Below are 15,071 nucleotides of genomic sequence, written 5' to 3' on the forward strand. Positions count from 1 at the left end.
ATGATTTTCTGAGGCATTACATTTTCTTGGACTTGTATAAATAAACTACTTGTAGCCATTTGTGATATTTTAACATCATAAATTACATTGATAAATCCGTGTACAGAAGCAAAGATAGTAATACAAAAATTCATGTTTTTAAAAATGTCTATGTTCCTTTGTTACTAGATCTCTCCTCCAAATATTATCAAGTAGACAAGTAATCTGACTACAAAGAAAATAATACCGCTTTACAGTTCCCCATATCCCAGACTCTGGCCAACTACATTTATCCTTATGGAGTGACGTGTTCTATTTGGAAAGAGCATATCTTGTCCTTATCTGATAAAAATGAGGCATTGAAACCATTTTAAATGGAGGATTTTTTTCCACTGTAAAATTTGAATAATCACATAACAGAAGTACCCACTCTAAAACACATAATATTAGTTATCAAATAACGTGAAGCTTTTTTGTGTTGAAAAGACTTTAAACTGCGTTAGAAAAAGAGCTAGAGTTTGTGATGTTCACACATAACATATTAGGACAAGGATGAATTCATCTCTGGAGATTTTTCCTCTTCAATTTGTAGCACAATCAAAGAGTAGATTAGATTACTTGTCGATATTCCATAACAGTCAAAGAAGAGACCAAGATTAGACAATAAATGGAATTGGCAGTTCCATGAAAACAAGAACATAAGCAAGAGCTCTATTTCGGGTCCTCGTAATTTATATTCATTAAAATCACTGTGCTCGATAAGCTAGCCTTTTAAACACCAAGAACAAAGTGTGAAGGAACACTCATTACCTCTCGCCTAGTTAGGTTGTCAGTGCCTTATTTAAAAATTAGAAATAGCATCCTGAGTTGAAAGAATGTCAGAATTAGGGACTTTTGCAAGAATTAACAATGTACCATTCCAAGGCTCATTCTCGAGTGTTATCCCGTATTCTTTCATGATCAGGAACCCAAGGGTTGTATTAATATGTTTCACAAGAGGCTGATCAGGAGATTAGAAGTGTATGAGTTCATCATGGTGCATTAGTAATTTATTTAAAGCCAATTTTTGACTGGCATAGATCTTCCTGCTCTGACCTTTGGTGATTTATTTCCTGCTTAAAGGCAAAGCTATGTCATTTATATTGTTTATTATGTGGCAATTCTTCCTACTTTATTAGCATCTACATGTGCTGGCTTATAGCTCTAGGAGAATAAAAGGCGGAACTGGAATCAGGATGGTTCATGATGAACTGACCGCTATGTTTCCTAGGAATCTTGATTTCAACGTATCTTTTTGTATTTAACTAAACCAATAAAAACTATGACCTCTAACGCCTAGATAATGGACCATTCTATTCTCTCCAGTCAGATATGGAGAAAGCATTTATATGGAGTGGGAACATCTCAGTAGTACTGGCTTATGCTTTCTTGTCACACCATCATCTTTTGCCTTGAAAATAGCCAATAAAACATTTAAAACTTAATCAGTAAAAAATTCCACAATTATCAAGACTGTGAAAATTTAATATTCAGTATCCAATGATGATTTTTAACATGCTGATTCATTTATGCATAACTAATAAAGAGTGTGCTAGACCCAATACTATTTGCGAGTAAAATTAAAAAAAAAAAACAGAATAACCAAAAACCACTTTTAAAAGTGCTCAACTTCTTTTGAGCTATAAATCAAATATTTTAGTTGGTAAGAAATCTTTCATTTTATATTAGGACTTTCAGAGCCTGCAACACCGTGGCTGTTCTGTCAGGATGCATTTATTAGCACCTAAGATATTTTAGTTAAAATGCTGAAAACAAATATTAATTTGAAAACATCTAATTGCTCTTTAATTTTATATCCTTGGGGAATACTTAATATATAAATAGAAATATAGTTTCACCAAGTATATAATGTACATATTTATGACTCAAATAGTGTGTAGGAAAGGATGAACAATAAGTTTGTACAGTTGATGTCTTCAGTTATTAACTCATCTGTATAATTCACACATTTCTGGAAATTCAAATAGAAAATTGCCATAGATATGACTGCATTAAAAGATATTATATCTATTACACTATGTCAATTACTCACAGAACAAGCTTAGATATAACGTCCTGCGTTAACAGGTTTTGGCCTGTCTCCTCAGTGTTAAGGTCTTACCAGTCTTCCTATTTTACTGTTGAGACAGAGTGTTGCTACGTAGTTCACACTTGCTTCATACTGTGTAGAACTGGTTGACTACAAATCCCTATCATGTCTCAGTTTACAGAATTCTGGGGTTATAAGCACAGCACTAAGCTTGGGGAAATCCTGGTTTCTTCACAACGTCAGGTTGGTCTGAGTAATGGGCGGTCTGTGGTACAACATCTGGAAGAGGAGTTGTCTTCATAGCTAAGGGGCAGTAGGTAGATGAAGACTGAAACAGCAGCCTCCATGTGTGGGCCTAAGTCAGAAGGAATTGGCAATGTGCAGCCCCAGAGGCCTACAATCGTTTGACATCACAGCTTTTTAAACTTTCATGTTCTCCGCATGCACTTACTACTGATATCCATCCCAGAATTCATACAGTCGCGGTGAAACTGCATGACTGACAGTTTCAGTTTTCTCTAAATTTTCTGTTCAATCTTTGAAGCCACAAGGGCGGTTTGGGTTTTTGGTAAGATCTTAACTTGAGGCTCAATATTTAAACATTTTTCAGGTTTGGAATCAACTACTATTACCACTATTATTTGAATATCATATTAAATGAGAAATAATTGTGTCAATTTCTCGTTTCACCTTCCAGCCCCTCTCATGTCTGTCACTTCAAATTGATACTGTTTTCTTGCACTATAGCTTTACACACACACACACACACACACACACACACACACACACACACACAGAGGACAAATATATAAAATACAGCATGCTAAGTTGCTTCTGTGCATAGGGTTTCAGGGTTAACCACTTTGAATTTTCCTTCTCTCAGCAGTCTTCCATTTCCTGTAGGATTTCATCTAGGGGTAGGACTATAAATGAATTATTTCCCTCCTTCTGAGCAAGTACATCTATTGATAAAGTCGTTTTTCAGATCCTGTATATACCAACATTTCTAGGAGAGATATTCTTGCAGTAGAATTCCTGTCCCGCTTCCCTTGATGTTTCCTGATCCACAGATGCGGGAGCTGAGCTCAGCTGTGTCTATCGAGACGGAGCTGATCACGATCCATTGATACCTGCACTGTGTTCAGATGTGGTTTTACTGTAGTGACTTCCATTTTAATGCAGCACGTTGATACTTTAAGGAGGCATGAGAGCTACACTTCCCTGTGGCTGTCAAGATGAGACATTTTGAGTGTAGTTTGGAACACGATGATAGTGGTAGGTTCCCAACAAGTTCCATTGCCTCACTCTCTGTGGTGAACTGGCCAAGTTTCTGTTAGCAGACATGATTTCCCTTCTTTTCAGTGGACCTTAAGTCCTGCTAGTCAGCTATCAACACTTGCATGTAATTAATTGTACCTTTATGAGCACCTTGTTGCAGTGGTCATTGTTGTGACTTCACATGTCACGGGTTGATAGGAGTATGAACTGAAGAGTTGACCACAGCTTATCTCTCGGGTTCTGGATTAACTCACTCAATATAATCTTTTCTATGTCTATTTATTTACCTGAGAACCTCATAATTTTACTTCCTTTACAGCTAAATAATGATGAAATGGGTATATGTACCACATTACCACTATTGAGTCATCCACTATTGAGTTCTTTCTGTTCCCTAGCTATTGTGAATAGGGCACTAATGGATGAGTGAATGAGTGTGAGTATGAGTATGATGTTATGTCCTTTGGGACTATGTTAAGGAGTACTTTAGTTGTGTCACCTGGTAGGGTTAAATTTAGATGAAGGATTTTTCAAAGTGAGTTATATACACTTTGTAATGATATTCACCACAGAAAAAAAATCTATTGTTTTTTTGCAACAAGGTTAGGCCAGGAAGAAGTTGAGCTCAATGAGGTAAGGCAGATACATAAAGCTGAACCCTGGATATTCTAAGTATGTACACTTAAAACAGAAGATGTCAAAGAAGCCCAGAATAAATTAGAGACTGAAGAAAGCCAGAAATATTAGAGAGGAGAAATAGTGAACAGGTAGGTGGGAGATATCTCAATAGACGTGAGGAAGTGCCATTGTTTTTGTTACAGTAGATTTTTTAAAAAGGATTCTGCCTATTGATTTCCAGTGTCTGTACCAATTAAAATTCTCAACAACAGTGAGTAGTGCTAAAATCTTATAAACATTTTTTGTCAGCTGTTTTGCTGATCTTAACCATTCTGAACTATTGATAAATTACATTTTTTAGAATATGCCCTGGGCTCCCAATCAGAAAGGTAAAAAAAGCAGACTTCAAGCATAATTGCAAAACTGTACAGTCTAAACAGACTTTTGCCAGATTTTGCAAACATAAACACCTATCTTTGGAGCACATGTATACAAAATTCATGCACTATTTATTTGTAATTCTATTTTAACTTCATTTGTATTTCATCAAGCAATCTTAAGTATATATCTAAATAAAATACAAAATTAAAGTAAATGGGCCATATACAATCTGATCATTTGTAAAATTATGAAACGTATTTATTAATTCATTAACATAAGCCTATCTCTGTAAATTAATCCCCTTCCAACTTTTTATGAATCAGAAATATTTAATAAATAGCACATGAGTTCACTACTTGAAATTCCTGTCAATGTCAGAAATCACATGCAAGTAGAAAAAAAACAGATATAACCAAATATAACAGAACACTTGCCACATTTTAAGTAAATGGTTGGATCAAATTTTGGAAGTTAAATTCCATTAATAGAAATACAACTTAGAGATTTACCAGAGCTGGGGTAAAAGGAGAAACATATTACAATTTACGTTTCCCTCTTTAGATATTAGAAATTTCTGTTTTCTATTTGAAAATGATTTGAAACTATAAATGTAAATGTGCTTTTAAAATCTTAAGTTGAAAAACATCTTAAATTGAGGCCCATCCATTTTTGCATGTCTGTTGGTTACATTCTTGTTTACCTCATATTTAAGAAGTCACATTAGTGAGACTTTTTGGGTGTACCTTTGACATAATGAGGAGACAAAAGTCTCACATGAACTTCTGAAATGTATTATCTTTCCAACCCAAATCCAAAAATGGTCAGAGTCTTTGCTGCAGGAACTGTGTTATAGACTGGGACTGGCCTCGACAACTTTACACTCTGATTATAGTCATCCTGTGGAATGGCCTCTGTCTGTTGAAATAGACGTTCCCTTGATGAGATGTGAGAACTACATTTATGCATCAGCATATATGAAGCATCTTCAGACATTATGCTTGCAAAACCATTCAAGAGAAAAAATGGTTTCAGTTTATGCAGCTACAGAGAAGTACTATGGACTTGGTGGTTGCTTATAGAGAGTGATTTTTCATATTCATAGAAAGGGAAATGGGGAAACCCAAGATCAAGGTATGTGCAGAATTCATTCACTGTGAAGGACCTTTTCTTGAGTTGTATAGGTACCTGTTCTTTAGCATTCTCACACAAACAGAAAGGAAACTGTTTTCTCTTCTTTTTTACTCTAATGGTGCCATTATGATTAAGAGAGCTCCAAAGGCTCAACTAAACATAACTACTTCCCTTCTGATGACTTCACGTTAGGAGCCAAGGGACGATTAAGGATGGCAGGGAATCCAACTCATGCCATAGTGTAAACAACGTCATTTGTTCTGGGTATATTCCCAGCGATCCTCTAGTAGGCCTAAGATTTGTCTGAAGTATTTATCTGAAAAGAAGACAGACTTCAAACATCTCCTTGTCTCTTAAGACCTGTGATTTATACCCCCCTGCATCCCCATTGATTTTATCTTCAGAATTAAATGTGGAGAGGAAGAATGATATTAAGAAAGCAATGGGAAACAGTCATTGTCTGTTACAAGTGGATCTTGTTGACTAACTGCATTCCCTCCTATTACCACATCAATATTACTTGGAAGATAACATATGGCAGAGGGAAAAATGAATCACAATTTATATGCAGTCCAGCTGTGTATATGCTATTTGTCATCGTATGTGGTTAAAAATAATTTCCTGATCAGATTTTAACTTTACAGAGAAATATGTTTACTTATGTCCCAGATGTGGACTATATCTGTTTTTCATCTGAAAATATATACAGTATTTTTCTGGGTAGTAGGTAGGATTTGAAGACTTAACAACTCACTTGGAAAATGGTATTTAATTTAGATTGGAAATAAAAATTAATATGATTAGTTGTTACATTCCTCACACTAAAAGTTGTCAAAATATACCAAGTAATTTAATAAGCACATGCAAATAAATATGTTTATTGTTTTTTAAGTAACTAACAAAGAATATTAAATAAAAACAATAAAATATAAGAGTATTTTTATAAATAGTATTCATTTAATAGACTGAAATTTTTGTAATTTTAAAGAGAATGACTTACTTCCAAATAATAGTTTTAGGAATAGTCACTATTAAAGTCTACAAGAAGCTGATGAATATATCTTCTTAGGTTTGCATAAATTGAACTGAAGGCTTACGATGTATTTATGTTTAGTGAGTTTTAATATATAATGTAAGAAAAAATAGCATGCACTAGAGAAAGCTGCTTTCTCCGGTTTGCTGTACTCCATTTATTGGAGCTGTCCTTTAGAGTGAGTCTTGAAAAACTGAAGGAATCTGCATTAGAAGTAAAGATTCAAATGGAATGTAATTAGATTGAATTTTCCCCTTCATTAAGCATATGGATAAATCAGATGTGCATTTTTGTCTCGAAGTTTATTATAGGGAAACTACATAAATGTAATTATAAGCATTCTCATTAATTTATCTTTGATTTCTTGCCATTCTGCATATGTCTCCAATTTCACATCTACGCAGGCCATTTTCTTCAATTGAGTTTCTGCTTTAAGGGATACAGAGTATCATCGTATGTGGAAGACTTTCTGTCACTTACAGGCTAATGGCCATAAAATTAAACTTGATATTCAGTCACCCAAATATTTAAAAACAAAGGCAGATAATGGAGTGGGCCTTTCTACAGGCATACTTCCCAAGTTACTGATTAAGGCTTCTGATTTATCACCATGATTCATTTTTTCAAAACCAGCTTTTATGCACACCCCTCATTATTACAAATTTAATAGAGATGGGGAAGATGGACGTTTTAAATGAAATATATTAAATGTGCTGTTTTCAGAAAAGAACATCTTGTTCTGCTGATATACTTTTTTTTTATTTTGAACACAGTAAATGCCTTCACCATGAACACTGTGCAACTTTGCATGATATTAGAGAGTACATGTGACTAGGTGGGGCTTAATGAAATAAGAATGTCATAAACTTTGACAAATATATTGTTAAACATCACCACTGAATCTGCTTTTTCTGAGTATGTAATCAAAGAGCCAAATATAATCAATCAGAAGATTCCCTTCCTACTGCTGTGTCCTTTCACTCAAAGATTTTTCAAGAAGTAATTGATTCAATTCACTGGCTTGGAAACAAGGTTCTCAAGCTGTGATCCCTGATCCGATCCATTGAAAACTATAGATATTTACATTGAAATTCATAACAGTAGCAAAATTATAGTTATGAAGTAGCAGTAAGATAATTTTATGGTTGGGGATCACCACAACATGAGGAACTGTATTAAATGGTCAGGGCATTATAAAGGTTGAGAGCCACAGATCTAATATATGGTACGTACTCTGGTCACATTAATCCAGAAAGTCAATGAGCTAGTATATTTTTCTGAAGTTATTTGAAATAAAATGAAAAGTTGGGTAATATAGTATATGTGCATGTGCCCATGTGTGTATGTGCATGTATGTTTGCATATTGGTTTGTATAGTGTGTGTGTGTGTGTGTGTGTGTGTGTGTGTGTGTGTGTCTGTGTCTGTGCACCTTGCACATGCACATGACCTGGTCTCTCTCCACCACTATGCAATTAAGAAATCATTGCCAAGACCTTATCTGCACCTAATCACCTTTCAGTTGCCTCAGTTCTAAGTACCAGAGTACCAGAGTTGATTTGTGCCAACCCTTTTAGTATCTCACAAAGTTTAGCATAAAAGCCCCTGAGAAAAATTGAAGGTATGAAAACCATAGCATTTTATTTCAATAGAAAATGGAAAACTAAGTCAAATGTCAACAATTACCAAGTTCCATCTAATATATGTAGTGTCTATTGTATTTGTGAATATTCGAAATATTTTATACTTGCAAATTTCATTTACATGGGAATATTACTTGGGCAGAAGTCTGCAGGATGAGGGAGCTTATAGTTAAGGGAAGACTGATGGGGCCCAGTGGAGACAGAAGTTTTCCAGTCAGCCTTGCTCCATGTCTAACACAGAAGTATAGCTTATTAGAAAAGGTAGGCAATATGTGTATTAAAAAGTATGCATGAAAAAAGGGCTTCTGTCGTGAGTGGCACACGCAGGGCAACTTGATTGCTCTGCGTGCGGAATCGACATCAAGAGATTTCGGAAGCATAATTTTTTGGTACTTGGGCAGCTGGTGATCGTTGGTCCCAGCGCCTGCACAAAAAAACAAAAAAAAAAGTATGCATGGACATATGCCCTGAAAAACAAGTACGTTTATACATTCCATAATTGTTTCTATACTTCATGGACATTTCTAATGAGTATCTTACCTTAAAACATCAAAGCAATGGTCTGTAAAGTGTTTGTTGGTATCATAAAATGATACCAATAATTAATTATAAACATCTCGAATTATGGAATACTTATTCTAAAGCTTGAATATAATAACAACACACTACATAAATATATAAATAACAATTCTATGATTTTGAATTGTGAATATCAAACCAATATCACAGTGATTCTTTGTAATTTATGGTGTTTTCTTATTCATAGAATTTTCATAGTCTTTTAATATTTTACTAAGGTATAAATTTAATTCATCAATTGTAATTATTAAATTATTGCTGAAATGAAGTCTCCAAATCAGTTATTTTTCTTCAACATTTTCTAATTGCTTGAGTTTCTATTGAAGAAAACATAGAATTTGTCATTTCCTTAACATCTAAATGTCTCAGTCACACCCTTTTAAATATTTTTAATTTTATAATAAAGATTATATTTGAGAATTTAAAATTACAATTGAGAGTAGAACATACCTAAGTTTCTGTTAATATATTAGGAAATAGGAATTAACTCATATTTAGGATCTATATTATCAAATATTTGCCAAGGTCATGTTAGAAATTATTAATTACCAAATTTTAGAAAGCCTCTAGATATGACCTAGAATGAATGTTTCTCTCCCTGAAATACATTTATTAATTAAAGTTCTTATAAACTTTAGCACATATATTTTAAAAGCTAATTGGTTGACATGTTAATACTCTGTTAATGAAAAGGATAGCACTTACTTGCCTTATTAACTCCTAATCAGTTAATTAGTTAAGAGTAATTAGAGATTGTAGTCTTATTGCTCTGACTGGTCACCTGAGATTCCAACTAAAACTCCTAAAATACACACTAAGCTCAATGGTGGGAGGCTTTTAAAGAAACATAAAATCCTGGATAGGGTTTCCTGTACAAAGCATTTGAAAAGAATAAGAATTTTAAGACATGTGGCTATATATTAAGATTTATAAGGAAAATGAACACCTAGTATTTACAAAACTGAATGATTTTTATACATATATAAAATGTTGCTTCCTTTAGAGATTTCATTGGCCTAAAGGCTTAAAATATGATTAAAGGAAGGGATGAGACTATAGCCATGTGTTCCTTATCTCTACACACTTTTACTGATGTTCTGAAGTAATGGATGAATAATGAAATTGTGCTCCTTATTCCATGAACCCTGCCACCTCCCAGCTTCATCAAACACCCTTTTGACATTTGTGACATAAGGGCTCACCTTTCACACTATCTTGTGTAAGGAATTGATCCAAAATTGAGCATCTATCACTGAGCTACCTAGAGTGAGTGAAAGTAGTGCTATTCAGACACTGATACTTTGCTTATCAGATCCTTTAGCCCATTCAGTCTTCTCCTGAATGCTAGATGTAGACTTTCTTTTGGGATTCCGTGGCTATAGTGTTGACATTATGATGGAGATATAAATAACCAGTGTCTTGGGCCATTTGTGTCATGGCAAAATACGCAAGGTGTCAAAATTAATAAATTACATTATCATGGTTTTCGGACTTACTACATAAAGGAACTTTTCAATACACATATCAGCAGAATGAATGCAATGTTATCTCTCCAGCTTCAGTCTGCCAGTTTCTGATTTGACCCATTGATTGTAATGGAAAAATTGTGAGTAAATGGATTAGTGCTATTGGTATGGATCCTGGTTTCTTGAAAATTGAAATAATAATGTAGACAAATCTATAACTTAAAGGAGCAGAGAAAGACATAGAAGAAATAATGTCATGACAGAGTTATTTACTATGATTTGGCTTACTTCATGGATTTAATGAAAAAAGTATAGAGGGTAGAAAGATGCTTGGCACATAGTAAGATGTTACAGTCAGTTTTCTATAAGGAGATAAAGATAGTTCTCAATATTACTGATATTGAGAAGGAAAATAAAACTTGATAGATAAAGGCACTTGAGGCAATAAAACAAACCATCCAGAGAAGACTAGCAAATGCTACACAGAGAGTTTTAAAATTAAGCATAGAATTATCAAACGGGGGATGTTATCCAAAAGGCACAGGATTACCACACTATAATCTACAGGCCCAAAGAAGCTAAGTAACAAGTCAAACCCAAGGAAGGATGTTTGAATCTTACTGGGAATGGGAAATAAAATAGATTCTTGGCTGGACAGATGGAGGAAACTGAGTGGGGGTGGGGAGGGAAACAGGAGGGATCGAGTGTGGGGAGGATGGCTGGAGAGAGGACTGAGAGAGAGAACCAGAATCAGTAGAGTAGGTAGGCAGTTATCTCTAGGGCAAACTAGAAATCGAGGGCAATGAAAACTCCCAGGCATCTATGATGATGAGCCTAGCTAAGAATCATAGCAGAAAGTGATATGGAGCATGAAGCAATAACCGCCAAAACCAGGCAAGACTTTCACTGAAATAAAACCCAACCACAAAACCTTTGACCCACTATCTTTCCTGCCTATAAGAGGTGCATGGATGAAGAGAGAGCAGAAAGTGAGGGAACAGCCTGGCCAACCAACTCATGACCCAACTTGAGTCTCACACCATAAGAGTGAGCCCACCCCTGACACTATTAATAATATTCTGCTATGCTTGCAGACAGGAGGCTAGCATAACTGTCATCTGAGTTCCTTCATCTAGTAGCAAATAAAAGCAGATTCTGAGACACACAACCGGACATTAGCCTGAGCTCAGGAAATCTTGTAGAAGATGAGGACAAAGGATTGAAAGAACCAGAGAGGTCAAGAATACAAGAAAACCTACAGGATCAACTAACCTTGGTACATAATGGCTCACAGATACTGAAACACAAGTGAGACAGCATGCTTGGGACAGACTTACTCATCTGTAACAGATATACTGTTGATCCTCAGTGGGACCACTAACAGGAGCGGGGGCTAATTCTTATTCTGCTGTCTGTACTTGAATTCCCTTCCTCTACCTGGAATTCCTTGTTGAGCCTCAAGAGAAGCAGATGGGTCTAGTTCTACTCCAATGTGATATGCCAAGGCAGGTTGATATCCATGAGATGTGTCTTTTTCTCTCAGGAGAACGGAAAGGAACCTAAGGGGAGGTGAGGTGAGGAGAAGGAACTGGGAGGAGAGGAAGGAAGAGAAAGACCAATTAGAATGTAAAGTAAATAAATTAGTGAAAGAAATCATTGTCAATCTGGAATCAATTAATTTGCTTAGAGTTTTATGCTAAACTAATCAAAGAAGGAACTGAAAGATTTTTGGATAGCACTGTATACAGCATCCTTATTCAAAACTACATTACATATGGAAACAAACCAAATCTATCAAGTAATGATGGAGGAGCAAATGTGCTCCTTAGATATAGTAGAACATGGTTGGGGTTTAACATGAACACTGCAAGATAAATGAAACAGAAACAAAATGCAGGTAGGGAGGGATGCATCGTAAAGGACTCCATTTAGGTAAGATGCTTAGAATAAACACATTCAGACCATTTAAAGAACAGAATAAACATGACAGAGGACAGATGAAGAAAGAAGGGGAATTATGGCTTCCGAGGAAGAATTCCTTCCTGAGGAAATGAAAATGTTCTGGAGATGGAGAGTGGAGACAATTACCCGGCGTTTTAACTCTGGCCCTGATACTTAAGCCAAGTAGTTGATGCATTGTAATTTTCAAAATCCGTATAATAAAGTGACTGAGAGGACACAGGATCCGGTGTGATTTGGAATGAAGAAGAAAATTTCTAGGTCTGTAACTGAAGCTTTTGTGACAGTTCTGTGCTTTATATGTAGAGGATGAATCCGGGTAGTGCTTTGAAAATGGAGGCAGTTCAGAAAACCTGGAAGAGGAGATGGATGGACAGAATGAGAAAGCAGAGAGCCTTTGTCTTTCCTTCAATGCAGAGTCTTGAAAACTTTCCTCTCCTCCCCTTCCTCCTCCTTTCCCTATTCTCCTCCTCCTTTTGCCTTCTTGTCTTCCACCCTAAGAGGTACTTTCATCAACTTTTTAGATGAAACAAAATTCAGAAGATCTTGCATAACATGCTTCGAGAACTCACTTGTCCCTAAAATGTAAGAAAATGGAATGGTCGATTTTAGATATTTATGAATGCCCAGTTCATAAATATCTGATATTATATTAAAAACACAATTTGTTATGCAGATGTCTATTTACATCTCTGCTGAATACCATCCTCTTTCCATTTTATAGTTTGAACTAGATGGGTAAGTGTTTCATTTGGGTCCCTAATATATTCTCTGTCTCTCTGTCTCTCTTTTTCTCCATTTCTCTGTCTCTGTCTCTTTCACTCCTACCCTCTTTCTCTCCTTCCACCCTCTTCCAGTTCCCTCTCCTCTCCCCTTCCACTCCTCATTTTTTGTTTCCTGTCGTCTTTTGTCAAAATTCTCTTAGCAAAGCATATAATACATTCCATACAGAAAGTTGTTAGGAAGGATGAGTGTACAGCATTTAACCCTTGCCTCTCTTTCCTAATAATCCTGTCAGGTAAGCTTCTTGGTATTTCTATAAAAGTTTACATCTGTTTTCTTAAGAAATATTTGTGGTATCCATCTTCCCTTTGAGTGCAGAGATACGGCATAATTTTCTCCTTGTTAACAGAAAGAGAACCTGTCAAATATGAGCTTATTTGAATACAAACATAGCAATATAATCACTTAACTGCTGGGCGTGAGGTAAATGCTGGGCACATAAAAAAGTGTTCTATGAAAGAAATACGCTCAGTTGAGTCCCTAGATGTGTGAAGTAATTGGTACATGCATCTGTACAAATGGTGCTTCCAATGTTATCATTCTGGGAAGGAAAGCTTCACACACTGCCTGACATGATCAAGCCCATTGTCATGTTAAGTATATGTATCTATTACACCCTAGTTGCCAGTCGGATGCAGATCTCTTGCTGAGAAGTATTCAAATAACAAATTCTCAGGTTTGAGTTCATTCAGCCCATTTTTCTAACAGTTTGAAAACACAGGAATTTTTTTTGTTGTTGTTTTGTTTTGTTGTTTTTGTTTTGTTTTTTATTAAACTCCTTGTGTTCCACAGTTTACTGTCCTCTTTAAAAAGATAAGCATCTCTGAGCCCTCTTCCCCTGTACCTGGGGTATTTACTCAGTGTGTTACTGTTAATAAACTTTAAAAGAGTCAAATAATGAAGGAAAACAAGTGAGACGCACCTCAGAAAAACATGTCATTATAAAGACTCCAGTTTCTCTATATAATTCCATCATTCTCTCATAATTTTGGTTTATAAAAGTTATAATTGATTAAACGTTCTATGATACTATTCTTTAGTATTGAATATTTACATTAGACAGCAACCAATGAGGAAGAACATTGCAATTCTATAACTACTATGAAATTTTACTGAAAGTATTTTTCCTTATAATGCGAATTTGCAGCCACAGAGTTGTTCTCACTCTTTCTGTATAGTTTAAACTCTGACTGTCTGTCCCCCGTTCCAAACTATTTCAGAAGAGTATATTACCCAACACTATGAGGTATAGTTTAATCACAGGGAGCATACCTGTGCAGAGTATGCACGACTATGATATTGACCTACAGAGCGATCCTGCTTTCAGCTGCCTCGAGCATCACTTGCAGAGCTCTGTGGTGCCCCAGTCAGTTCTGGGAACATGCAGCGGAAGCAGACCGTTTTAGATCCAGAGTTACCCATCTCGTGGCAAAAGAACGGACGGTGTAGCTAATTACTTACAGATGAAATTTACTATGTGGACTACATGGTCGTTTCTCTTTCTGTGACCTGAGGTTCTAAACAATTTAAACAACTCTGAGGCAGGAGCAGATGGCACCTTCAGTTCTTAAAGTAATAAACATAAAGAAATGGACTCCCGAGGAGTCTAGTCCCCTGGAAAGCAATCCTGTGCATTGTCAGCACTGGGAAGAAGTCCAATCCCCCACGCATTTTAAAAGTGTAAGATTGCTATGAATTGAGCCACACTGACACTTTAATCTAGTTGTAATAAATAACTGGAATGCATTTGTCATTAAGAACCTAAGGGAAGATTCAGATAGAAGGAATTACAGCAGCCTCATCTATTTCATGACTAACCACATTTTCTTAAGAATAATCTACCTGAATGGATTTAGATATAAAAAGAAAGATACTATGTGGGTGCCCTGTGTTTGAATGCCCTTTGGAATAGACTGGGACTATGTTAATTAATCAGGCAGTCGTTTTCTTTTTACAGACTTTGGTCCCTGGTTAGTGGTGTTTTTCAGCAGGAATGAAGGATAGTTCTTGTGTTTTTATGACTCTCTTAACCTCGACCATCAGGCCTCTTAATAAAATTGAATACAAAAACAAAGTGAAAATGACGTTTTTGTCGTCTGCTAGCTGCTCTTAATTGCATATTAAAGTCTTCGTC

At 35.7% G+C, this 15,071-nt stretch overlaps 1 protein-coding gene and 1 non-coding gene across 1 annotated transcript; both read left to right on the forward strand.

Moving 5' to 3' along the window:
* The window catches only part of Erich1 (glutamate-rich 1), a gene marked incomplete at its 5' end in the record, with an annotated part of 52,793,804 nt that overhangs the window by 19,357,984 nt on the left and 33,420,749 nt on the right, over positions 1 to 15,071 (forward strand).
* LOC120097590 (U11 spliceosomal RNA) lies at positions 8,445 to 8,578 on the forward strand. The gene has a single exon (XR_015640548.1). It is a non-coding gene; the product is annotated as a U11 spliceosomal RNA (small nuclear RNA).

This window comes from Rattus norvegicus, chromosome 16 (assembly GCF_021556685.1).
Source record: "Rattus norvegicus strain SHRSP/BbbUtx chromosome 16, alternate assembly SHRSP_T2T, whole genome shotgun sequence".
NCBI classification, from domain to species: domain Eukaryota; kingdom Metazoa; phylum Chordata; class Mammalia; order Rodentia; family Muridae; genus Rattus; species Rattus norvegicus.